Source organism: Mustela nivalis (assembly GCF_964662115.1).
Source record: "Mustela nivalis genome assembly, chromosome: 3".
Lineage (NCBI taxonomy): Eukaryota > Metazoa > Chordata > Mammalia > Carnivora > Mustelidae > Mustela > Mustela nivalis.
In genome coordinates, this window is record NC_139022.1 from 117,527,149 (window position 1) to 117,551,216 (window position 24,068).

The following is a 24,068-nucleotide window of genomic DNA, read 5'->3' on the forward strand; positions in this document are numbered from 1 at the left end:
AGGGAGGGAGAGGATGCCATCGCCATGCTCTAGGCTGCGGGCTTGAACCCCATCCTCTCTTCTTGTGTTCCACGACCACTCAAGGAACAAGGTGCTATCCCCATTTCCCAGGTGAGCGACTGGAGGCTCTGTGGGGTGAGGTCATTAGCCAAATTCACAGAGCTCATAAGAGGTGAGCAGAACCTCAAATCTGGTCTAAATGACAATGTTCCCTTCATTCTAGCCAGACCAGTACGGTGAAACAGTCAGTCTATGAGAACCTGCTGGAATCCTGATCCTCCACTTTCTGGCCCAGGGGATTATGTAAACCATGAAGGCTCTCTGATGCTCAGTTTCCTCATATGCTCTGAGGGAATGACAGTCCCAGCTGTCATGGCCCTCGTGTGAGAACAAAGTAGGAGAACACATCTACTGCATCTGGCTCATAGTTGGGTTGCAATGAAGGTACTGGCTGTGATGACTTTTTCCCTGCCCTGCTCTGGACTTTCTGATCCCTTGGAGGACTTATCACAGTGTCAAGTTTTAAGTTTGTTGAAACTGGAGAGGTCAGGTCTCACCCTTCAGATCCCACTGATCCTGTGACCCCAGGCAGGTCCATTCACCTTTCTGGGTCTCACTTTTCTTCTCTGGGAAATGAGATTGGGGGCAGGATCACTCTTCCCCAACCTGGAGTCTTCCAAAGACAGTAATGGGTGGGGAGATAGGGAGAGAGGGTGTTTTCCAGTAGCAAGATGGGCCTGGCTAACGGTGTTGTCATATTTTTTAGCTTTGGGTTGCAGTGATATTACCTCATGGCTTACCTCTTGCTGATCAAAGCTCTGACTGGCAGTTAAGTGTCTTTGATTAATAAAAAATGGGGAAAATGAATTAATCATGACTTAAATGCAGTGTGTTTGGGAAACAGAATCTTTAAAAACTCAAATCCACTGGGACCAGGAGGGGGTAAAAAAAAGATGTCCTTGATGGAGAAAGGTTGGAGATCACCCCCCTGACTTCGCCTCCCCCCTGCCACATGGTCAATGTTCTTGGAGCCTTCCAGTTGTGAACAAAAGACCTGTGTGGCCAGGGGACTGTGGGTGTTGCCACTAGGGATGGGAAGCTTGGTCCCTTTAAGGCTCTTCTCCCTGCAACCAAGCCCCAGGCCTCTGCGGGGGAGGACATGCATTATTGAAAGCGCATTTCAATACCTATTCACTCTCCTCCTCCTCCTGTGGGTGGCAATCACAGTTTACATAATCTGTCTCTCTGTCCTCCCAGGCAGCTTCTCCCTTCTGGCTGAGTGGTTTGAGGAGGGGGAGGGTGAAGGGAAGGGAGAGACCTTAACCGTGTTCTGCCACCTCAGGTAGTGGCCAGGTTGCCTTGGAATGAAGGAATGAGATCAGACTTTGACCCTGCACAGTCCTGGGTTCAAGGGTCACTTCCATGATGTGTGACCTTGGGTATACAACTTGGCCCCCTCCTTGGTGATCATGATTCTCTCCCCTGGCCTCCATTACAGTCTCTGTGCCCAAACCTCTGTTTCCAGCCCAGACCTCTCTCCTGAACTCCAGGTCCACCTCTCCATGGCTTCGCTCTGTTTGTGTGTTCACAGGCAGCCTAGGCCTAGCGTGTCTCAAACTGATCTCATCAGTTTTCTCCCAGAGTGTCTATCCACCCATCTGTCCATTATCTATCCATCCATCCATCCACTCATTCATTCATTCATTCATCCATCCATCTAGCGATCTAAATAATCATCCATTCATTATCCATCCATTCAACCCAGTCATCCATCCATCCATCCATCCATCCATCCATCCATCCATCCATCCTTCCTTCCATCCATCATTTCCTAAGTGTCTAGCATTTTTCAACTTTGGAGGCACAGTAACACGCAAGCTGGCACCGTGTTTGCCCTCCCAATACTGAATGAGACAGACAGGTAAACAGAAGATGATAATAAAGGTGATGAGAATGATGATAAGGGAAGTGTAAGATGCTGCAGAAGCGCAAAAGGGGGTACCCGACCCAGCCTTGGTGGATCAGACTTTTTTCGGAAGAGAAATTGGAGATGTTTTTGGACCTGAAAGGTAAAAAAGAGAACCTTCTTCTCTGTGTTCCTTTTCTTCGTTACCCAAGGGGATTGACACCCAGTGGCAGTTCCTTTTTGTAACAGTGTAACAGTACTTCTCCGGGAGCACCTACCTCTTTCCTACTCATGGTTCTTATGGATTGGGTGGGAGGGTCACGTTATTACCACCTCCAGGGGTGGGCGCGTGACCCAGGCCTGGCTATAGGGATGGATTAGGGATCTGTCTCCTAAAATTCAACCCCAGAACTTTGCTAGAATCGTTGGGGTTGCGGAATCCAATTTCCACTGGACTTGCTCAGCTTGGGGAAGGGTAGTTGCTGTGTTGCTTCCCTGAGGGGTAGATCCTGCCTGAGAGCAATGCCAATGTCTTGGAGAGCAGAATCTGAGAGACACAGAGAGTCTTGCGGCGTCTTTGGAACCCCTGGATCCAGGTGTGCATGATGCCAGCAACGTTAGGCTTTTCTTTTTATTTTAAGTCATTTTGTGTTAGGTTTCTGTCACTTGCAGTTGAAAGCACCCTCATTAACAGTAAAGAGTCTCATTAACCATAGGAAAGCATTTGCACATCCTTTGTCTTATTTGATTTTCACAACAGCCCTAGGAGTCTGTTTACAGATGGTGAAATGAAAGCTCAGAGAGTTGAGTCAGTGGGATGCAGCCTGGGTCTGTCAGACACCAAAGCCCATGTTTTATTAAGAATACTTTGGAGATTAAACAAGAAGGATGCTAGAGTAGGATTTAGCTTTGAGCGGAGCGGGCACCGAAGAACTGGTCTACAGGAGAGGACCTTCCTCCCCACGGTCAGCCCACGCACGTTCCACTACATGACCATGTTTCAAGGTCTGATTGAAAAGTCACCTCCTCCATGAAGCCCCCAGGAACGCCCCTCCTTGATGCCCTTCAGCCCTGTCGATGTCTGTTTTACAGCGTCAGTCACTTTCACCTCTCCATTTCACTTCTGTCAGTGCATGAGTCATCTCCCTTTCAGGGAGGTATGTGCTTTACTCATCTTTGATTAGACCCAAGCTCCTTGCCCCATGCCTGCCACCCAGTAGGGGTTCAATGCATTAAAAAAAAAAAATAAGTATTTGAAGTAAATTCATGTCCCTATAAGACGTACATTTAGGATGTGAATCAGAGTGACAGGGAGACAGAGGGAAGTTGAGATGAGACACAGAGACAGAGAGAGACACACAGAGAAAGGGAGAATGAGTCAGTGAGGAAGTGAAAGACAGAGGGACGGGGGAGGCCTGAGAAGGAGAGACGGAGAGAGTGTTCTGGGTGTGAAGATCTGGGAGGGCCTGCCAGCCTTGACTGGGAGGCAGATGACCTTACTCCTGGTCTTTTGTAAGGGAACCATCTGGAAAGGACTTGGTTGGCCCAGATTCCGGGAGGGTTGGAGGGATAAACCCTATGGGATGGGTGGAGAGTCGCTGGTGAGTCAAGGATGAGTTCCTTTGACCCCTCGCCTTGCCACAGGAGGTGGGAGAGACAAGCCAGTTGTGAGAGCTGCTGGACCTGAAGGAGCTGACAGGGTTCCACAATGGGGTGGGAGTGGGGGAGGAGGGGACAAGCTAGCTGGGGGTCAGGGGCACCTAGAACCTTCTCATACTACCTCCTGGGACCTCCCCACCAGTGGTGGCCATGCTGTGACTCTTCCTTCCAGGAGCTGACTTTGGACCCCAAAGTCAGGGCTGAGTCCTTCTCTGGACCCAGCCCTGTAGGCAGCAGGCCTGTGAGTTTCTCCACTCTGTTTTGGGACTGGGTGGTCCTCCAGCTGCCCCTCTCTCCCTCACAGCTCTGGCCTTCACCATCCATGGTCCTGAGCCTCACCCAGAAGTGATCTGATCTGTTCTATCCATCTGCTTTCTTCTCATCCATCTCTCCCCCTTCATGGGGATCACCAAGAGGACAGGGACCTTGGGGGGCTTCTGGCACCTAGCAGTGTGGCTGGAAGGCTCACCAAAGGCTGTAGGGATTGGTTAATGGAAAAACGGGCAGGATGGCAGTGTGGGGGGTGTGTGTGCGGTGGGGGTGGGGCTGTTGCTTGGAGGTAGCCTTGACAAAGCACTTTACCAGGCAAGGCTCCCAAAATAAAGGCGTCTGGGCTCTGAGATGAGAGCCCTTGAGAAGAGAAAGGCCCTTCTGGGGCTAATTGCCTGGCCTGCTGCCAGCACGCAGGCAGCTTCAGGGAGGTCCCCGGGGAGGGGGCTCTTCCTGCCCCTGCCACACCTGCTCTCTGGCTGGGAGGAGACCATGGGGCAGGGGGAAGGGGTGCTGCTGTAGCTGCATGAGACAGAAGGCCACTCAGGGAGACGAGAGCCAAAGTACCGGGCTGGGGGCAGGATGTGGAGCTGCAGCCGTCCTGGAAGCAGCCAGGGAAGGAAGGAGCACGTGCCCACTGCACCAGGGGCGGCTTTGGGCCAGGCACCAGGCTGGCTCGTGGGCTTTTCTCCATAAGGCTCTGAGGAGGGGGCTGTTGAGGCAGACGAAGAGGCTGAGGGCCAAGGAGGTAAAGTGACTGTTACTGGGCCACAGAGTGAGTGGTGGCAAGGCCAGGCAACTCAGGTTGGTCCAGTTCCTCCCTTCACATCATTGGGCATCTAACACGGTAATGGAATTGGGGGTCACTAGACTTCTGATGGCTGCTCACCTCCGCTGAGGCTTTTGGTGAGATGCAGGGAAAGGGGAAAGAGGAGGGAGGAAGAGAGGAAAGGGAGGGGAAGTTTCCTCTTGTGTAAAGTAGAGAGATAGATGTCCTTATAACTATTCTTCTTTTTTTTTTTTTTAAAAGATTTTATTTATTTATTTGAGAGAGAGCTTGAGTAAGAACGTCAGAGGGAGAAGCAGACTCCCTGCAGAGCTGGGAACCCCATGTGGGACTTGATCCAGGGACTCTGGGATCATGACCTGAGCTGAAGGCAGTTGCTTAACCAACTGAGCCTCCCAGGCGTCCCTGTTTCTTCCTCCCTCCCTCCCTTTCTTTCTTTCTAAAGATTTATTTTACTTGAGAGAGAAAGAGAGAGTATGGGCAGGGCAGAGGGAGAGGGAGGGGAAGGAGAGAGAATCTCGAGCAGATTCTGCACTGAGTGTGGAGACTGACATGGGGTTCAATCCCTGAGATCATGACCTGAGCCCAAGTCAAGAGTCGGACACTTAACCAACTGAGCCACCCAGGCACCCCTCTACCTTTCTATCTGTTCCTTTCTCTTTTCTTCCTTCCCAGGACTAGACTTCCTGCTCCTGCCCAAGATTGTTGAGGAAATGAACATAGCTCCATGCTAGGGCTCTACACTTCGTTCCAACTATGAGACCTTGGGCAAGTCATTTCCCCCTCTCAGCCCGATCACCTCATCTTTGAGATGTTGATAACAATTGTGACCTCTCAAGGAGGCTGTAAGAATTTAAAGAGAAAGTAGCTAAAGCTCAGTGCCTAAGTGAGCTGCCATCGGTGTTAGCCGGGGTTCCAGAAAATCTGCTGCTATACTCCCCAGCACCTTATGTGGCTGCCTAAGATGACTTTCTAAATTGAAGCGTAGACCTTGTTCCTCAAATTCCAGGGACACAAACAAGCACTTTAGGAAAGAGGATGCCCAAATTTCCAGTAAACGTATGAAAATGTGGGCAACCTCACTAGGCATCAGGGAAATGCAGATTATAACTCTTACCACCATGTACTCACCAGAATGGCTAATGTGGAAAGGACAGAAAATGCCAAATATTGGTGAGGCCAAGGAAGTACTAGAACTTTCATACAGTACCAGAGAGAGTGTGAATCAGGACTCCCATTTTGGGGAAAAAAATTTGACAGTATCCCCTAAAGATGGACCTACATCCCCACTCCTGCAAGATGAGGGCCTGTGGCTCATGAATCCCTCTGTGCCCAGTGCTCAGCCTGGGGCCTGGCATGGAGACAAACTGAAGGTTTGCGGAATGAATGAAGGGACAGACATTCTCACTTGGGGGTCTTATGTGCCTCTCTGGTGCTCCCCTCATTTAATCAGGCTGGACCTCCATCACTGTTTTGTGACAGTCTCTCAGAGATTTCTCTTCTCCAGGATAAATGTCTCCAGTTGTGATCCTATCTCCGCTGGGATGGGTTTCTCTGTCTTCTCTCTGAGAACCAGAATTGGACACATATTCTCTTACCCTGAATGCCTCATTTCTTCATTCTTACTGCACACAGTTCCCCAGACAACTCCTGGGGGCCAAGGCGGTGACTGCTCAGCCAGAGGGAAGAAGTGGGCCAGGCAGCTTTCCCTCAAACCTTAGACCCTGGGGACGTCAGATCCTCTCACCACAAACACCGTGGGAGTGGTCTGAAAGTGGAGTGGGATGCTTGGGGCTGGGGGGGGGTGAGCGTGCAGTGGTGAGATTCTTGTCACCAGAAGCATGCAAGTGGAAACTGGCTGACTGCAGTTGTAGGTGCTGCTGGTGGGAGTTTAGACTTAGTCCTTCCAGCCCAATGGGGAAAAAGAAGGAAAAGGACATCAGCTGAGGTTCTGTGTACCAGGCCCTTTACATATGTAATCTCCTAGACTTTGCACAGTCTGGGAGGAAGGTGTTATCATTGTGCCTATTTTAGAGATGAGGAAACTGAGGCTCAGAGGAGTGAAGGGTCTGGCTAGGAATTTGAGTTAGTAGGAAAGAACAGAAAATTGAACCCAGGTCTTCCTGGCTTCCAAGATGGCGCTCTTTCTAGAGCATCTCTAAGATTCTGTGATTCCATTCCGAGGGAACATCTGCTGTTGCATGGCAACATGCAACATGGACTCATGATGAAGTCCTGGCAAATGCCCCAGAGCCACCCCCAACCCCAACCCAGGCATTAGGGTTTGGGTGGGGGATTGTGGATGTGCCATTGGCTGAGGCTCTGGGCCAGGCTGACAGCAAGGGTCAGGATCTCTGAGTGCACTGGCATTTGATCACAGAAGAGACAGGCCCTGTGAACAGCTGCAGTCCCTCCCAGGTCATCACAGACCTCAGATGAGATGCTAAAAGGCCAGGTGGCGATTTCACTCTAAATGGTTTGCTCATTGGCATTTGACCTCTATTTTCCATCAACTTGATTTTCATTTCCTAATGTTTACTGATTGGAAAAATAAGGAGAGGTGGAAAGCTCAAGTGAATGGAAATCTCTCCTCACTCCCTTCCCATTTTTCCAGATGTCTTGAGTTAAACGTACAAATTAAGAGGTGCTTCCATGCGCTGACCATGGAGAGTCCCATGGCTTCCCATGAATGATGGGCCCTGTCTGCTTTTTCCTCCAGCAGCTGGAGTCTATCTATCTGTTGGACCCCGGGGCTCCTCTGTACGGCCAGCTGCAGCCCAGGGTCTGTGCTGCGGAGACATGGACTCAGGGATTCCCATGGGCTCCAGCCAGGTTTCTAGCCTCTTGTAGGAAGACAGCTCGCAGGACCAGGTCTGACCAAGGCACCATGAAGGGACCTGACAAATGCCATGTGTAGGCTGAAGTGTTGGAGTGGTTGGGGTCTCTGCTCGCTCTCCTCCCTGGCCACCTAATGGTGCAGCCAACCTGGGTCTCTGAGTCACCACTTGGAAGGAAGCTACCAGAAGAACTGCTTGGCTTCACAGCAGATGTCATGGGAGGGCGACACACCCCTTTGTTGTGTTAAGTCAGAGGTTTCTGGATTAATTCCTGGCCATCTTGACAACAGCAGCCCCTCAGCTCCCCTTCCATCGATGCCAGGGTGCCTTGAATGTGTCAGGCTCTAGGCGGGGCAATGGTGGAAGGCGTGGTGGGCACCCTTACCCTCTAGGAAGCACAGTTAAAGAGCAGATGGAAACAGCTGAGTTTTTATAATGCAGAGTGTCAGTGCTATGATGGGAGGAAAGAGAGGGTCTGTGGGAATCCAAAGAAAGGGTGGCAAGGCAGAAGGAGGGACAAGTCACAGAAGGCTTCTCAGAGGAGGTGATTTTTTTGCTGGGTTGTGGTGGATGAAGAGAAGTTAGTTCAGGGGTCACAAACTGGTGGTTTGTATTATTTGGTCAACAGAATATTTGAACTGTTTTTCTGGTAGTTAACCATACTTAAAATGGAGGAGTCTCACAAAAAATCTGGATGTGGGGATTTACTTAAAAAAAAAAATCAGGATATTGATCAACAAACACTGAGACCATGAGTCTGTGTAGAAACAATGGTCTGGAGGTGGCAGTGACTGCCCCCTTCAACAGATCACCATAGTCCCTTTTGTGGGCTTGATTCTGGCCAGCCCTGCAGACAGTTGGGATTTGCAGCCCTTGAGTGAGTAATCCTTAGTAGACTTCCTCCACCCAGAAATCCTTTTCAGATATGGGGCCAGGGAACAGGCTTATCCAGCTTTCTCCCTCCCTCAGCTCATTAGAGGATCTGGGAGCCCCTTGCTGGAAGTCTGAGGGCCTCCTGTCTTAACTACGGCTGACTACTGTCCCTACATCAGGACAGTGACTCTGGTCCAGCCAGTATGGGAGAAAGGAAGCCCCAGGGATGACATGGTCCCCAGGTCCCCCAGCAGACCATGTTGCCTGCTCCTGCCTTGGCTCCTCATGGTAGACATTCGCTGCTTTTGGTTGCCCAGAATCCACTTCTCCTGGCTTTAGCAACAGTCCCTTGATTTTCTTTTTGAGAATCACCCCTTCCTCAGTATTCAAATCTTGGAGGTAGTCTGATGAAGCATCATGCTCTCTGCTGGCTGAGAGGAAGACACAGGCCCCAAGCCAGGCCAGCTGGTGCCCCTCCTGGGGCTGTGGGTCATAAGCAGAGTGATACAAGGAGGAACAGACATTGTGGCTGATACATCCCAAAAGGGGATCTTGGAAAAATTGGCCTCAGTTTCTGCTCCCAGTCCCCTGGTCTCTTGTGGCTCTTGCCCTTTCCTGGGCTTGATCATCAGCCTTCCTTTGGCTTCTAGGTGCTGGTAACCTCTCAGTAACCTCTGTTTCTGTTTGATTGGGGCAGATTTAGTTTCTGTTGTTTGCTACCTACACCCATACACAGCCCTCCTCAAAGGGAGGTGTGAACTGTTTGGGTTCACACTGGATTTCTCTGAATGCCGAGCCAAGCTTGCACGGGCAGCAGAGGCAGGCTTTGCCTTTTCCTCACCCTCAGTTCCTTCCTTCCCCTCTTCTGGAGCCACTGGGTCACCCTTTGCAGTCCCAGCGTCGCCAGAAACCAGAGCACTGGAATTTCTTCCAGACACACCCTCTGGGGGTAGCCTTGACCATCCTGACTACTGCTGGGTCAGTCGTGATCCCTGGACTCCTCGCTTAGCCTGGAGGCTTTGGGTCACCTGTCCAAGTAGTCTGGCTCCTTAGGTTGGGGACTCCTTTGCCTCCCCAGGACGAGACTTGACCTAAGCTGTGGATGAGTTTGGAGACATCTTGCCTGTGGGCCCAGCACGGGCTTTGGGGCGTGGCAGTCCTTGTGGTACTTCTGCCAGACTGGCTTTTCTCTTGGTAAAGACCACCTTTATCTTTTCCCATGCATATATCCTCCTGTACTATTCCTCAGTACTTTACACCAAACAAAAAGAACACACTCACTTTTTAATCTTTAATACGTATATTTCTAAAGGGAACATGAGATCATTCCCATAAGCAAGAAACCTGCATCGTATTCTATAAATGGAAAGTAATGGTAAAAATAAGGACATGGAAAATACAACATTGTTATTTAATTTCAACTAGATACTGTTGCTGGAAAGCTCCTGGTCCAAAAGGAAGATCAGAAAGTGTTACAGAGGCATTAAGAAGATGCTGACTTCCACTTGAGAATTCCTCCTTAATATAATCAACAGGAAAGGAGGTAACTCTCTCCCAGTTCTACTTAACTTGTGCCTGTATTACTCTTTTTTTTTTTTTTTTAAGATTTTATTTATTTATTTGACAGAGAGAGATCACAAGTAGATGGAGAGAGAGGCAAGCAGAGAGAGAGAGAGGGAAGCAGGCTCCCTGCTGAGCAGAGAGCCCGATGCAGGACTCGATCCCAGGACCCTGAGATCATGACCTGAGCCGAAGGCAGCGGCTTAACCCACTGAGCCACCCAGGCGCCCGTGCCTGCATTACTCTTAACATGGCCTCATGGACCAGTGATGGTTGGTGCCCACTCTGGGGAAAGCATTGCTTCTGTAGCCTTGACCTGTTTCCAGATCCTGTGGCTAGCTGCCTGTCCTGACTTGACCTGGCTGCCCACTTGCCCTTGACCGCGGCTCCCCACTTGTACAGACCTCACCATATTCCAGGCTGACCAGGTCTGGGGGCCTAGCTTGTCCCAGTGGATGAGCTTGGTTCTAGGTCCAGCCATCTCAGGGAATTGAGAGAATACAAGAATGAAGTCCTTAGAGCCCTTCTTAAGTGACAGACATGATAGGTATTTTACTCAGATTATCTGAGTTTTCCCCACATTTCAGTCATTCATCCACCACCTTCATGATTTCTGCCATATCAGTGCTATTCATTTACCTTGCAGTTTTCTTCAAATTGATTTGTCTTTTAAAAAGCTCAGCATTTTATTTTAAAAGGAAATGCCATATTTTCCCCATAAATCGGAGAGTTTGGTGTGCCAGTTACGTTTTTCTATCATGCATCGATTGTGAGGTATAAAGTAATACGTGTTCATCCATCTACCACCTAAAATCATCCTGCACACACCATCAATCACCCATGTACCAGCCCTTGGGAAATACTGTAACTCCTTAGTTAATTCTCACACGTTTCTGGGAGGATGGTTTATAGGTAAGAACGTGGAGGCTCAAAGGATTCCGTTCCTGAAGTCCCACAGGCGGAAAGGCTTGGGGCCGAGATTTGAATCCAGACAGTCTAACTCCAAATGCCAAGGCTTTCAACACTAGTGCTTTCCAAATGGATTTTTTTTTTAATCCAAAGAATTTGTTAAAAATGAATATGTGTTTGGAAATCCAATATAAAAAGCAGATAAAGTTGGAGCTTTTACAAATTATTTAAATGAGATTGTTGGGTGCAGAGGTTCTTTTATTTTTAGTTTTTTTGAAACTTCTCTTGCCCCAAGCTATCCTACGATGGCCCCTGAGAACCTGTCTCAGAAGCCCAGGACTCTGAGGAATGTTAATCTGAACGACCCTATCTCTCAAGTTCATTTAGTTCCATTTTCCCCATGAGCCAAACTCCTGAGGGGCAACATCTGGGTCTATGTTATCTTTCCTGGCTGAACATCTCTACCTTGGACCTTCGCCATTTTGAAATCTTGAAATTTTCCATCTTACTATCTTGAAATCTTCCACTGGCATTGTAAGCCTTCCTCTGACCTAATTATTCATTCATCAAACACTGATGTCTAACCTGTACCCAGATTTTTTGATGACACAAGAGGAATAGATGTAGTATCTTTGATGGCTTCCCAAGCCCGTGTGGAAGACAGATAGATACAGCCAAATACAGTAAGTGTTGGAGGAGCCCCTGTTCACCCGAGTCTCATTGTCGCCTCAGTTCCTGCCTCTTTTAGGTGGCTGGTTGCATCCTGTATGGAGCAACTCCTGAGATGGAACCAGTGAAGGGACCCCAGGGGTGACAGAGGTCTCCTCTGACTCCCCACTGTGGTTCCTGGGTCACTGTTCCCTTCAAAAACCAATGTCTGATTTAAGTCTGGACTTGGAATCATACCTTACTGAGACCTCCCAACCCTCACTCCAACGGGAGGACCAATTTACAGTTGTGCTGCCACCAGCAATTTGGACCTCTGACTGGCTCCTGACCTCAGTCTGCCTTCTCCCCCTCAAGGCTGCCTATGGCTGCCCCCTGCCCCAACCTAGAGATTTCCCACTGAAATGGGTACACCAAAAGGAGACTCTCTGAAATGAAGAGAAGAAATATGTCACTCTGAAATTATGGGAAGATCCTGTGAGAGTTCCAATAAGTTTTAACGATTTCTAAAAGATATTAAACCTTGTGATGCACCCCGCCCCCCCCGCAAAAAAGGCCAAGATTTCTACCCTTTTTCCTCAGCCCTGGCTACAGCCCTGGTTCTCTCCAAGATGCCCCCATCTTTGGAGGGCACTGAGTTCTCCAGAACATCACTAATCTGAGTGTCTCCAGAACATCACTCTTAGGGGTTCTCCAAGAACCCCTTGAGTTCTCTGAAGCTTCTCCCTTGGTAGGTCCTAGAACTGGGTCTATTAGCAAACTCAAAATGAGTCAACTCAAGTCAACTCAGCTCAACTCTACTCAGCTTAACTCAACTCATTTCAACTCAATCCATACTTCCTGTGTATCTTTTTGCTTACCCTGACCTAGGCTCTAGTTTTAGGAGAGAGGGAATCCAACAATTAATAAGACATAATGTTTACTCTCAAGGAGTTTTCTCTTGGAGAAAAAGCCACCTCTTTCTCTTAGAGAAAAGAGCTCCCTTTTCTGGCCTGGAGACATTCCAACCAGCAGTGTATTCCTGGGGTCCACTCCCCTAGACTTCTCAAACTGCCTTCCTGGGATTGTATGACTTTAAGACTCCAGAATGCAAAGTCAGTTTGTCCCTTACCCTTTAGGATATGATTCATATGGGTCCTGAGTCATTCATGTATTCATAGACTTGCACTGAGCACTTACTATGTGCTAGACACTTTACAGACATTACCTCATTTAATTTCCCCAGCAACCAGTGGGGATATAGAACCAGTACCTGGTCAGTTAAAATTTAACCCAACCCTAATTCCAAAGCCCATGTTCTTTCCATCTTATCCCACTGTCTCTTAGAACAATTGGATAGAATCCATAATAAAGGATATTTAAACAAATACATTCCATATGGAGGGAAAGAGTGGATTAATGAATATTTTATGTAAAGCAAAATCTCACCTGACCAGTTTATTAGAATTCTTGAGAAATGAACTATATAGGGAGATAAAGGGTGACTTTCACAAAAAGTCTTTGTCAAATTTCCATCCCAAAGCCTATTAATAAAATTGATTCATTATAGAATTGGGCAGAGGTGGGTGGTGAGTGGGAGGGAGTCTATTTTTGCATGGATAGAGAACTGGCTTAGAGACAAAAAAGAGAGGGTAGGGATAAATGGGTGCTTTTTCAAATGAACTAGGGTTCCCCAGGAATTGGTGCTGAGTTTGGTCTTATGTAACACCCAAGGCACAAGCATTGAGTGTCCAATGTGTGCATTTCCTGCAGTAAGTATAGGGGGTATTACACACCCAAACCAGACTCAGCTCCCATCCTGGAGAAGCCCAGAGAAAGAAGTGCTCAGCGACACCTCCAAGTACTCAGAGGACAGGCAGCTCTGGAGGGGCCGAAATGCAAAGACATTGGAGATAAACCAGAAGAGAGTGGCCAGGAAAGGGGAAAGAGCCCCAAGCAGCAAGCAAAAGATCTGAGCTCTAGGACCCATCTGTTACTCATTTGCTGTGTGACACTGGGCAAGGTCCTTCCCTCTCTGGGTCCCAGTTTTCCCTCCTGTACAAGGAAAGCATTGGACTAGATGTCTTGTAAGGGTGTGGTGTTCTGGATGGTGGACAAGGATTTCAAATAGAACCTGATTATGAGAAAGTCTCTATTTCCTGTGGCCAAAATGTCTCCTTCTGTGCCTGCACTGAGATGGGGGACCACTCTCCTTCTGTCTCTCTTATTTGTGAACAGTGAGGATGAGGCAGAGAGCCATGAGGTCTGTGATGCCGGGGCGCAGAGCCCAGCCTGGAATCCCTCAGTGGCATTCATTGCGAGTGACTCAGCGTCATAAATAGCTCCCATCTGGATGAGCAACGATATCTATAGCGATCGAGCGATCTCTATATCCACACACACTCTCTCTGTGCAAATATGTGGCTCACTGTATGCTAAATACGAGGTGGCCTGGAGACGTTCCTCCTCTTAAAAGACTATTTGGTATGAAACTCGAGACTGTTTATTTAAAGAAACAAGTTTACAACTATGCACATTGGATTACTGGTAGTGGGTGGTGGGGAAAAGGCGATGTGGATGAAGGGACGCTGGGTGTGATCCAAGCTTGGGGGCCACTGAGGCCGACCACTCCACCTTCAGCCTTCTGTCTGCAGCAGGAGGGGTAATGAACACCACACATGGATGCTTGAGATCCTGGGGTCGGGCTACAGGGAGGGGGTACTCTTGAGCTCATCGGTGCAGGAAACCACAGTTAGCAGAAAGAACATAGGAACTGGGGTGACAGGAGAGCCGGGTTCCAGCCCTGCTCTGCCCTGCCATTGATCTTGAACAGTTCATTAATTCACGCATTCATTCATCAAGTATGTACCAAGCACAAACAATATGCACAAGCCACAGGGGGATACAGACAAGAAAATGTAGGTTGGAATTCAGGCGTAGCCACCTGCCAGCTATAAGTGCTTCCCCAACTCTGTGCTTCAGCTTCCTTGTCTGTAAACTGGGCATAATACCCCCTAAGGTTTAATGCACAAGAAAGTGCTTCTCTGCTGTAAATGGCTCCGACAATGCAAGCTGGACTCACTCCACCACATTGCCCAGTTGATCCATCTCCTCTCCACTTAGGAGTGTTCTGGGGACTCACGGAGGGGGATTGTCCTATGACCCGCTTCACCAGGGCCCCAACAGAGGGGGCCTAGAACATCACCCATGGGAATGACCCTGGGCAGTACCCTTACCTTTGCTTCTTGGCTGAGCTGAGATGTAGGGAACTTCAGTCAATGAGCAGAGCAGGTATGCCAGGGATGTACAGCTTCCTGGAGGAGGAGACAGGGTGTTCAGGGGTGAGGAGAGACAACTTCTGGGGTAGTTCAGTGGAGTGGCCTGAAAGGGCACTGGACCTGAGGACATGCCCTTGCTTCTCCTGAGGCCACCACGGATCCTCGGGGTTCCAGCAAGGGACTGGGCAGCAAGGGACCCTACCTGGCATCAGACCCAACCCCTAGCCCCACCTCACCCACTCCCCTGATACCAGCTACCTTCTTGGCAGCTGGCATGGGCAAAGCTTGTGTGGTACCACTGACCATACTGCTTTCTGGCTTAAATGTGATTTCTGACCCATATCAATGGGCATGGTTTACTGTCACTCATACCTGGATTTGAATTCTGACTTTGGGAAAATCCATGTCATCTCCCCAAGCCTCAGTTTCCTTATGTGTAAAATGAGGCTACTAACAGCCCCGATTTCAGCCCTGATTAATGATGACAACAAGCCTTGTTATATCCATTGTTGTTCGTGTTGACTATCTGTGATGATGTCTATTATCTTGTGGCCCCTCAAATTTTAGTTACCTTCTCCTGCTTTCTCCTAGCAAGTGCAAGGCATTCCTGAAAAGGCAAGGGCTCATTCTATGACTTTGTCTCTGGAGCCGTGCACAAGTCCTGACAGAAAGTGGCCACCCAGTAAACCTCTATTGACTAAACAATGCTCCACAAGTTTGTTGGGTTTGCCTTCACAAAGTTAGGGTTAGTGAGGTTGATTTTCTCCCATTTAACAGAGGAGAGCACAGGTGCAGACAGGGTAGGTCACCTGCTCTGCTTCCCACAGAGGCAAGTGTGAACCAGATGAAAACCCACAGTCCCCACTCTGCCTCCTGCCCCCACCCCAGCCCTGTAGTCAGGGCCTCTCCTGGCTGGACACCAAAGTCCCACAACCTCACACACCCGCGTCCAAGCTGGTGCCACCTCCTCCATGTTTTCCTTCCTCCTGTAACCACCGTCCTGCTGCCACTCAAGAAAGGGGACATTCTGGTGTCCCCTTTCCAGAGATGAGAACGGAGGAAGTGCCCTGGATGATAGACACCGTTTCCAATCGATCTGCTGACTTAAGCGCCTTTCTGGGACTGGCAGTCTTCTGGGACCATCCTGGGATCACGGCACCTCACCCCACGGCCTCTGCGCCTCCAAGGCACTCTTACCTCCTCCTGCAACCTCCTCCCGCCCCAGGCCTGCCACTGGACTCGGAGCTGAGCGAGGCACAGGCCAATTCCCCAGAGCCCGGCACTTAGCAAGACTTGATAAGTATCTGTTGGGTGAGTGAATGAACAAGTAAACAGTGGCTGAATGACTGTGTCGGCAGTGTTCTAAATGCTGGGGACGCCGCAGGGAAGAGGGCAAGCCTGCTCCAGCTCTCAGGGAGCTGACAGTATTTGAATTTAAAACCAACAACTGGATTGGAAAGAGGGCAGATGTTACCGTTCCCTGACAGGCTGCGTGGGGAAGTGGGGATGGAGAGTTGGCAAGCCCGCTGACTGCCCGGGGAGTACCTTGGAGCCGAAGGTGGCCTCCCTGGCCTCAGGCAGGGCCATCTGTGCCCCGAGTGGGGAAGCTGACCTTTAAGAAGGCCAGGGAAGAACACGGTGCAATTATGTATTTAACGCCTACCTACTGCTGGGTCCACAGCTAGCACTCTGCCCAGCACGGAGCGGATACTTTAACTTTTGTTCTGTGAAGGAAGCCATTTGTTCAATGGGTGGGCCAAGTGTGTTGGGATGACTCAGGTCTAGGGGCTGGCGGGACTCCAGAGTGCTAACTCTCAGAATTATTATGACATCCACTTGAATGTGGCTCCACTGTACTCGGAGCCCACTTACATGGCTGTTACTATTCCCCCTATGCCGTGAGGACACCGCACACACACGTGTTAGTGAGCATGCTAGGCTGGGCACCAGTGGCATTCATATAAGCTATGGGGCAACAGCAGCACTTCCGGGGTATCTGTGATGTGCTGGGCCCCTCATGTCCACACTGCCTGGCAAGGCCAGCGTCACCATCCCCATCACACACAGGACAGCACGGATGCCCAGAGGAGGCTTGATTTTGCACAGTTGGAAACTAGGTCTCTCTCTAGGAGTGAGATGTACAAAGCTCATAGTCAAATGGGAACCCCAACAGTAAAGAGGATAATTAAAATCCAGCGTGACACCCCCAGAAATGCACGTTTGTCAGAGATGCCTCTCTGCCGGGAGGCATCAGGGAGGGCTTCCCTGAGAAAATGAGCCTAAGAGCTGAGGCTTAGAGGACAGAGGAGAAGGAAGGGCTATGCAGGCAGAGGGAGCAGCATCTGCAAAGCTGTGGACGGAGCATGGTCCCACTTGGAGGAATGTGGCTGGGCCAGACCCTTGACCAGAAAGATGAAGCTGGGAGGTTGTTGGGACCAGTTATAAGGAGCTTCATTGAGGCTGGAGGATGACAGAGAGCCATTGCAGGGCTTGGCTTCGAGCTCCTTCCAGGGGCAGGGGCAGGACTGGGGGAAATGGGAGGCTAGGTAGCAGGACCTGTGCTTGATGAGGTAGGGGGTAGAGGGATATTCGGACTCTGCCTCCTGACCTGGGTGATGCATGGCGATGGAGAGTCCCTGAGGGTCAGCTCAGCCATTGGCTGAGCCACCCTGTGGAGCTGGAGTTCTCCCCCCAGCCAAGAAGATCACTGTGGCAGGTCCTAGTCTCTGCCCCAGCTCCAGCCCCAGCAAAGCCCTCCTCTGCCACCTGGCTGCTCCCAAACTGTGTCCTAGCAACCTCACAGCCCTCACCTTGGCAACGCCAGCTTCTGCACTCTCTTCCTGATTGGGCTGGAAAGGAAGGTGGAGCTAGAATGCCTCCTGTCTACTAGACCTGCTCAGAGAACCAGCCTGGGCCACCTACAGCCTGCAGCCCTGGGTTCATCAGGTGGAGTCTGGCCAGTCAGATGCAGAACATGGGTCTGGATGCAGGACAGGAGTCTGGACTCGCAGCCTTGTGAGCTGGGTTCTGACCCAGGGCTGAGGCTTTGTCTGAGTGACCTTGGACAAGTCTTTTCCCCTCCCTGGGCCTCAGGTCTTCCCTTTTATAAAATAGGGAGGTTGAATAACACCATCTCTGGAGTCTAAAATTACCTTATTCCATTTTTGACCTTTTCCCATGGTTATTGGTTGGATGCTCTGTTGCTGGTATGGATTTTAGTGTCAGACTCTAGGAATTTAAATCCTAGTTTGCAGGGCACCTGGGTAAGTCAGGTAAGCATCCAAGAAACTCTTGATTTCTGCTCAGGTCATGATCTCAGGGTCATGAGATCGAGCTTTGCATGAGGCTCTGTGCTCAATGGGAAGTCTGCTTCACTCCCCCTCTCTCCCTCCCCCTCTCTCCCTCTCCTTCTGCTCCTCCCTACCCCCACTCATGGTTTTTCTCTCTCTCTCTCAAATTAATTTTAAAAAGTCCTGCTTTGCTTGGCCAAATCACTCTACGTCTCAGAGCCTAGGTTTTTTTTTCCCTCTTTGTAAAATGAATGTATTTCATGCCATCTCACCCAGGGGTATGAGAACAGTCAGTTGAAATGGTATACATGAAAGTGCTTTATAAGTGGTAAAGAGCTATGGGAGTGTAACCTATTTCATCACAGGGGCTGTGCTCGGTAACCATTTATTGAATGCGCTCTTCCCCTCTCACCAGAAACAGCAGCAGCAAGCCTTTATTGAACACTTACTATGTGCCAAGCATTGTACTGAGGTTTTACTCACGGTTATTTTATTTTCACCGCAACCATGTAAGGTATTTGCTACTATTATTCCCATTTTCCAGATGAACAAAGAAGGGCCGATATGCTTTTGTATATAGAAGGAGCTCAGCCAGATTCCCTGGCTTTAAAACTTGACCGTTTAAAATTTAATGAGGTAGCCTCCTCAGATCTCCTCTCTGTGTCTCAGGTTTTTCCTCTTGCCCAAAGTCAGGCTCTCACTCAGGGTTTGGTGAGCAAAGGGGCAGCTCTCTCATTTATTGAGCATCTCTTCAAAGTGCTAAGAATTGACCAGCTTCTCAGGCTTTTCCCTGCATGTCAGTCCCTTGCAGGGGGATGGTGCGGGAGTGTTGTGGGGGGAACGGGACGTGTCTCATTAAAATGCAGATTCTGATTCTGTGGGTCTGAGATGCATTTGAGACTGGACATTTCTAATGCATTCCTAGGAGATGCTGATGTTGCTGGTCCAGAGACCACACTTTGAGTAACCAGGTGCTAGAGGATTTCAAATATTATCTTCTTGAATCCTGGGGACTAAGTCTTTTTAGCCCAGAGTCACAGATGGGGCAACTGAGGCTCGGGATGCAATGTACCTAACTCAGGGTCCCAGCGCATATAAGGGGTGATTTTGAACTTCGGTCTGCCTGGGAGTATGCAGTGCCAGGGGCTATGTGCCAAGCCCTACTTCCTGGTTGTGTGGTCCCTGCTTGGGCTTCTGTCTCCACAGCCAAGGCAGAGAGTCCCTGAGGTGCCTATTAGGACCCGTTTTTTATTTTCAGTTTGTCACAAGTAGACCAGTTTTGGGTGCTGCCTTCCAGTGGGAACAGGGCCCTGGCCCAGGGTGTGTCTTTGCCATTGAGTGGATATCTCAGGATCAGGATGAGATCCTTCATATGTGTGACTCACCTATTGGTCCTACCCTTGGCCTGGCTCTTTTGGAATCCTGTCCTTATTCATCATGGATCTTGGGGACACTAATTTTGTTTTTTTGAAAATATTGCACAACATGTTATTGACTTTGATGCCTGAGACTTTTAGCCTCCCTTTATATTTTGCACCTGAGAAGGGTGCTTTTTGCCCTCACCTTGCCCCAGTCTTGGCCCAGCCCTATGTCTTCTCCTGCCCCTCCTGCTTCATGGCATTAGGATGGTGCCTGCAAGGCACTGCGGTGCCCACCCAGCAGCCGGCCAGCCAATGCATTTATTTCCCAGCAGGGGAATCCATCACTTGGCTTGCCTTTTGGCTGACCTGCTCTAGCGATGGCAGCAGGAACTGTGGGCCTGGGTGATCACTCTGATGTGGGCTTTGCCCTTACCAGTGAGGAGAGGGAGAGAAGGGACTTTACTGCAATTTAAATTATGCCATCTGTCTGCTTCACCCAGTATTCAAGGCCTTGCCTGCTCTGGCTCCTGTTAACCAGTCTGTCCTTATCTCTGCCATCCCCTCCCTCCTTCCCTCCTTCCTTCGCTGCAGCTCTTGTCATGCAACTTTGTCAGGTTTCTTCCTCAGGACCTTTGCACTTTCTACCTGCATACTTGTCCCATGGCCAGCTGCTTCTCCCAGTCCAGATGTCAGCTTCAATGCCTGTTCCTTTAAGTCCTACCTGTCTTACACAAACAGCCCCAACCTCCTTGACACACCCTTTTTTTATTTCTTTGCTAGCACTTACGTAACTTGGTGAAATTATTTTAGTGTTTACTTGCTTTTTCCCCTCTAGAACGTGAGCTCCGGGAGAGCATGGACCTTGTCTTGTCTGTCTTATTCTTCATTGTCTTTCCAGATCTCAAACAGTTATTGGCTTGTTGTAGGTGTTCAGTGAGCATTGAGGCATCAGTGAGCCATACCCTGGGCTGGAGTTTCCACACTTGAGAAATGGGATGCTAACCCGAACCCCCCTGGTCAAGATCAAAAGCAAAATGACCCAGTTTGGGGCCAGTGATACTATCCCTCCCTGAGTTTAGCTGATGAACTTGAAGCTCAGAGAAAGATGGGACTTGTCCCAAGTCACTGGCCAGGAAATGCGTGGGCTGGGGCTCTCTCCAGTTTGGAGAAGCGCCTGGCCGCAAGCCCCGCCTGGAGCAGGCATTCAGAAACGGGATGGCTGGATCTGAGTTCCTCATAGTCTCTTGCCATCTGCTGCTTGAACTGCAAAACCCGCCTTGCCGGCCAGGCTGTCACAGCTTCCTGACGAGTCAGAGACAGGAATTCTAATGGCAGTTTTCTTGCGGAACACAAAGGCCTGCCTCTTGCAAATGTGGAGATACATTTTCTCCGCATTGGCAATTACGACGCTGGATGTCTGGGGAACGTTTTTCATCTTGCAGGCACTTCACCAAGATTAACTTCTGAACCTATGCAGCAATGCTTGTTGCAACTTGAGTGGGTGTCTGGGGCAGTGCAGGCGGCAGTGTCTTCTGTCATAGGAGGAGCTGGGGTTTAGAGGGCTCAAGGCCCCCGAGTCAACATCTCTAGGAGTTTGGTTGATTTTCCCGAGAGCAGTTTCTCCACTGTCGGAAATGCACTGACCTTCTTGAGGATTCAAGGATTCTGACTTTCTCTGCGTGATTTGGCTGTTGATTTAAAAGCATTTTCCACAAATCCTTACTGAGTTTCCTAGGTATCCTTCTCACCCTGAGCATGCAACAGGGGGACAAAATATATACTGCCCTTACCCTTCTATGGTACTGAACCAGCAGGGGAGACCAAAGACTGTCCTGCCCGTAACTGGCTGTGTGACTGTGGATAGGTCTCTCTCCCTCTCAAGACCATTGGGTTTAGCTTTCTCTCCCCCCCAGACCCCTGCTTAAAGGCTTCTGATGGTCCCCTGTTGCTTATAGAGAAGGTGGGCATCTCTGGCCCAGCCTTCAAGGTCCCTGAGAGCTGGGCTCTATTTGACCTTTTCCAGCACAGGCTCCTGCTCGCCAGCTTCCATTTGCTCTGTTTTTATTTAACCAACACTGATATTTCACTTTCTAGGTGCTTTGCAGGCACTGTCTAAATGCTTCACAGCATTCAACTTGCTCTATCCTCACAGAACTCCTTTGTGATTCTTGCCATCGCCATTTTCAAGATGAGGACCCCAGGACACAGAGTAGTTAAGTTGAGTGTGTCCACAGAGCTACTAAATGGTGTGGCTGGGATTGGAACCCCGGCAGCCTGGCTCCCAGCTCGTGCACTCCACTGCTGCTAGGTGACCTTCCTCTGTCCTCAGCACCAGTCCTACTCTCTCCTTCCCTAGGTGCACTCCAACAGCCATTGCCCACTTTCACAAAGCCCTCCCTGATGCCTCCCAGGCTGAATGGGTTCTTCTTAGCTCTGTGTCCCCACAATGCCTTGCACATCCCTCACCATGGCAGCTCTTCCGACAGTTTCATGTCCTGTCACCTCTACTAGATGCAGGGGCCTTCTCTTTCTGCTCTGTACCCGGTCCAGTGTGTTCCTAGAATCCATTCTCCATGCAACGACCAGAGGCATGTTTTTAAAGCAAAATCCGTTTGTATCACTCTCCTGCTTAAAATCATCCAGTGACAATCTATTGCATTTAGAATAAAATCCCAAATCTTGACTGTGGCTTAGAAGGCTCTGCGTGAGGGACTGGTCCCTGCACCCTCTCCACCCTCCTCTGCTGCTACTTTTCCCTTTGATCCCTGCTCCAGCCACACTGGCCTCCTGTCTATCCCCAAAGAGACCAGGCTCACATTTAGGGCCTTCTCCCGAGCTCTTTCCTTTGTCTGGAACGTGTGACCCCACATCTTCCCACAACTGACTTCTTGTTATTGGGGTCTGAGTGTCACGTTGCCATTTCAGACAGACTCCCCTTATTTGTCTGTCTGTCTGTCTGCCTACATGTTTTCATATTTACTTTTTAGTTGTTATTAATGACTGTGTCTCCTGCAAGTTTGTAAGCAGGGAGCAGGGAGCAGGGATCTGAGATTTCTTATTCTGTAGCTGGGAACATACCTGACACAGAATGGCCACTCAGTGAGTAAATGTTGGAGGAAGAATAAAAGCTCACCAAGGTCCCTTCGGATTCAGTCCTACCTACTGCAATTCAACTAAGGCCTGGGTAGTATAACATAATACAGCTTTCCCCTTATCTCTGAAAGTAGAGTATTCTTATGAAACCTTTTGTAAATCAAGATGGTGCAAAGCAAAGAAGCAATTACCATTTGGTAAAAGTGAAATCCTCTTAAAATTTCTTTTGGTTAGTGAAATGACCTACTAATGTAGGTCTTCTGTAAAAGTGATGTGACAAAAAGCAAACTTTTGTATAGTGGGGAAAACCTGTATCATCATAATAAAATATAATATAATAATGTAATATATGTATTATAATATATCTGAATTGGTCTCATCTCAGGCTAAAAGCTGGGATAATTTCACTGCAATGAAAGCTGGAATTCACTATCTTTATCATCCTTCCATGTCTCGCCTGCAGTCATACTCCCAGAAGTGAGGCAATTTTATTAACCATTCTCTGCTGACTTCTCTTCACCAGGGATGCCTAGAAACCCTGACACATGCTTTAATTTGTCCACCCAAGACTCAGGGAGACTTGTGAGATTCTGCCTTCCCTATGTTGCAGCAGGGATGTTCTTGAAAAAGCAAAATGCTGACTTGTGAAGTGCCTAGAACCTAATGGGAGCACACATACCCATTACATACATCGCATTTCATCAGTTAATGGGAGAGACCTCATGCTCCAGAAAGGGACAAGAGCTCTGAGTCCTTCCAGGACCTGGGCCAGACACATCTCGTACCTCTGAGGAATGGCAGTCTGTAGCCGAGAGGGATGTGCAGTCCAATTTGGAGCAAATGGAAAAAGCGAAGCTTCACATGCATCTGGTTAAGACGAACAGAGAGGGCAAAAGTGGCCGAAATGAGGTCTGGGTGTTTGATCACAGATATTTGCTAATGAGAACCAAGGGACAAGGCAGGAGATACACACAGTGGTCAGAATATAGATACCCCCCCATCATAGACTTTCTTCAGAATGAAATGGAAGGGAAATGTGTCAAGGTGTCTCAAAGACCAACTACTATACATTGTCATCCTCTTGAGAACCAGAAAGGACATTTCTTGCCCTACTTTCCCCCCTCTTCTTCTAGCTCTTTGAGTTTGGGAAGGAAATGACATCCCAAGTTTACGGGCTGAGAAACTCTGAGACCTGATCTATCAGGCAGAATGGTGAACTGACAAGAACTCTTGATTATGAGTTCAAAGGTCATGGCTCTGGTCTCAGCACTGTGGCACTCTGTGTAAATTCCTCTGTTCTGACCTTTTTCTTCCTCATCTGTAAAATGTGGCTTTTGGGTTTGGCGATTTCCAGTTCAAGGATTTCCATGACTTCAAGCCTTCTGACTGTATAAGCTAATGGTTCAGATTAGTTTGAAAGGGAAGCTCTTACTTTTGTCTTTTTCTTGATGAGGGCTTATTTGTGATTTGGTCAGCCTTGCAAATAGTTACTGGCCTCTGGCCACAGTGTAGGTTGTGGAGATAAACAATTCTGGCTTGATAAAATCTGTTGAGGCTGATGTATCCTCCATTTTTTCTGATTCTCTAATAATGCACATGG

General features: G+C 49.1%; 1 protein-coding gene and 1 long non-coding RNA gene across 2 annotated transcripts in view; one reads left to right on the top strand and one right to left on the bottom strand.

Moving 5' to 3' along the window:
• The window catches only part of CPLX2 (complexin 2), an 82,276-nt gene that overhangs the window by 55,655 nt on the left and 2,553 nt on the right, over nt 1–24,068 (bottom strand). The window contains exon 2 of the mRNA XM_082723206.1: nt 14,683–14,760. The gene's annotated coding sequence lies outside the window, so the exon portion shown is untranslated. The remainder of the gene's footprint in view (nt 1–14,682; nt 14,761–24,068) is intronic.
• Nucleotides 6,793–24,068, top strand: part of LOC309860763 — a 78,930-nt gene continuing 61,654 nt past the window's right edge. The window contains exons 1-2 of the long non-coding RNA XR_014309612.1: nt 6,793–7,077; nt 9,758–9,875. This is a non-coding gene — a long non-coding RNA (uncharacterized lncRNA). The remainder of the gene's footprint in view (nt 7,078–9,757; nt 9,876–24,068) is intronic.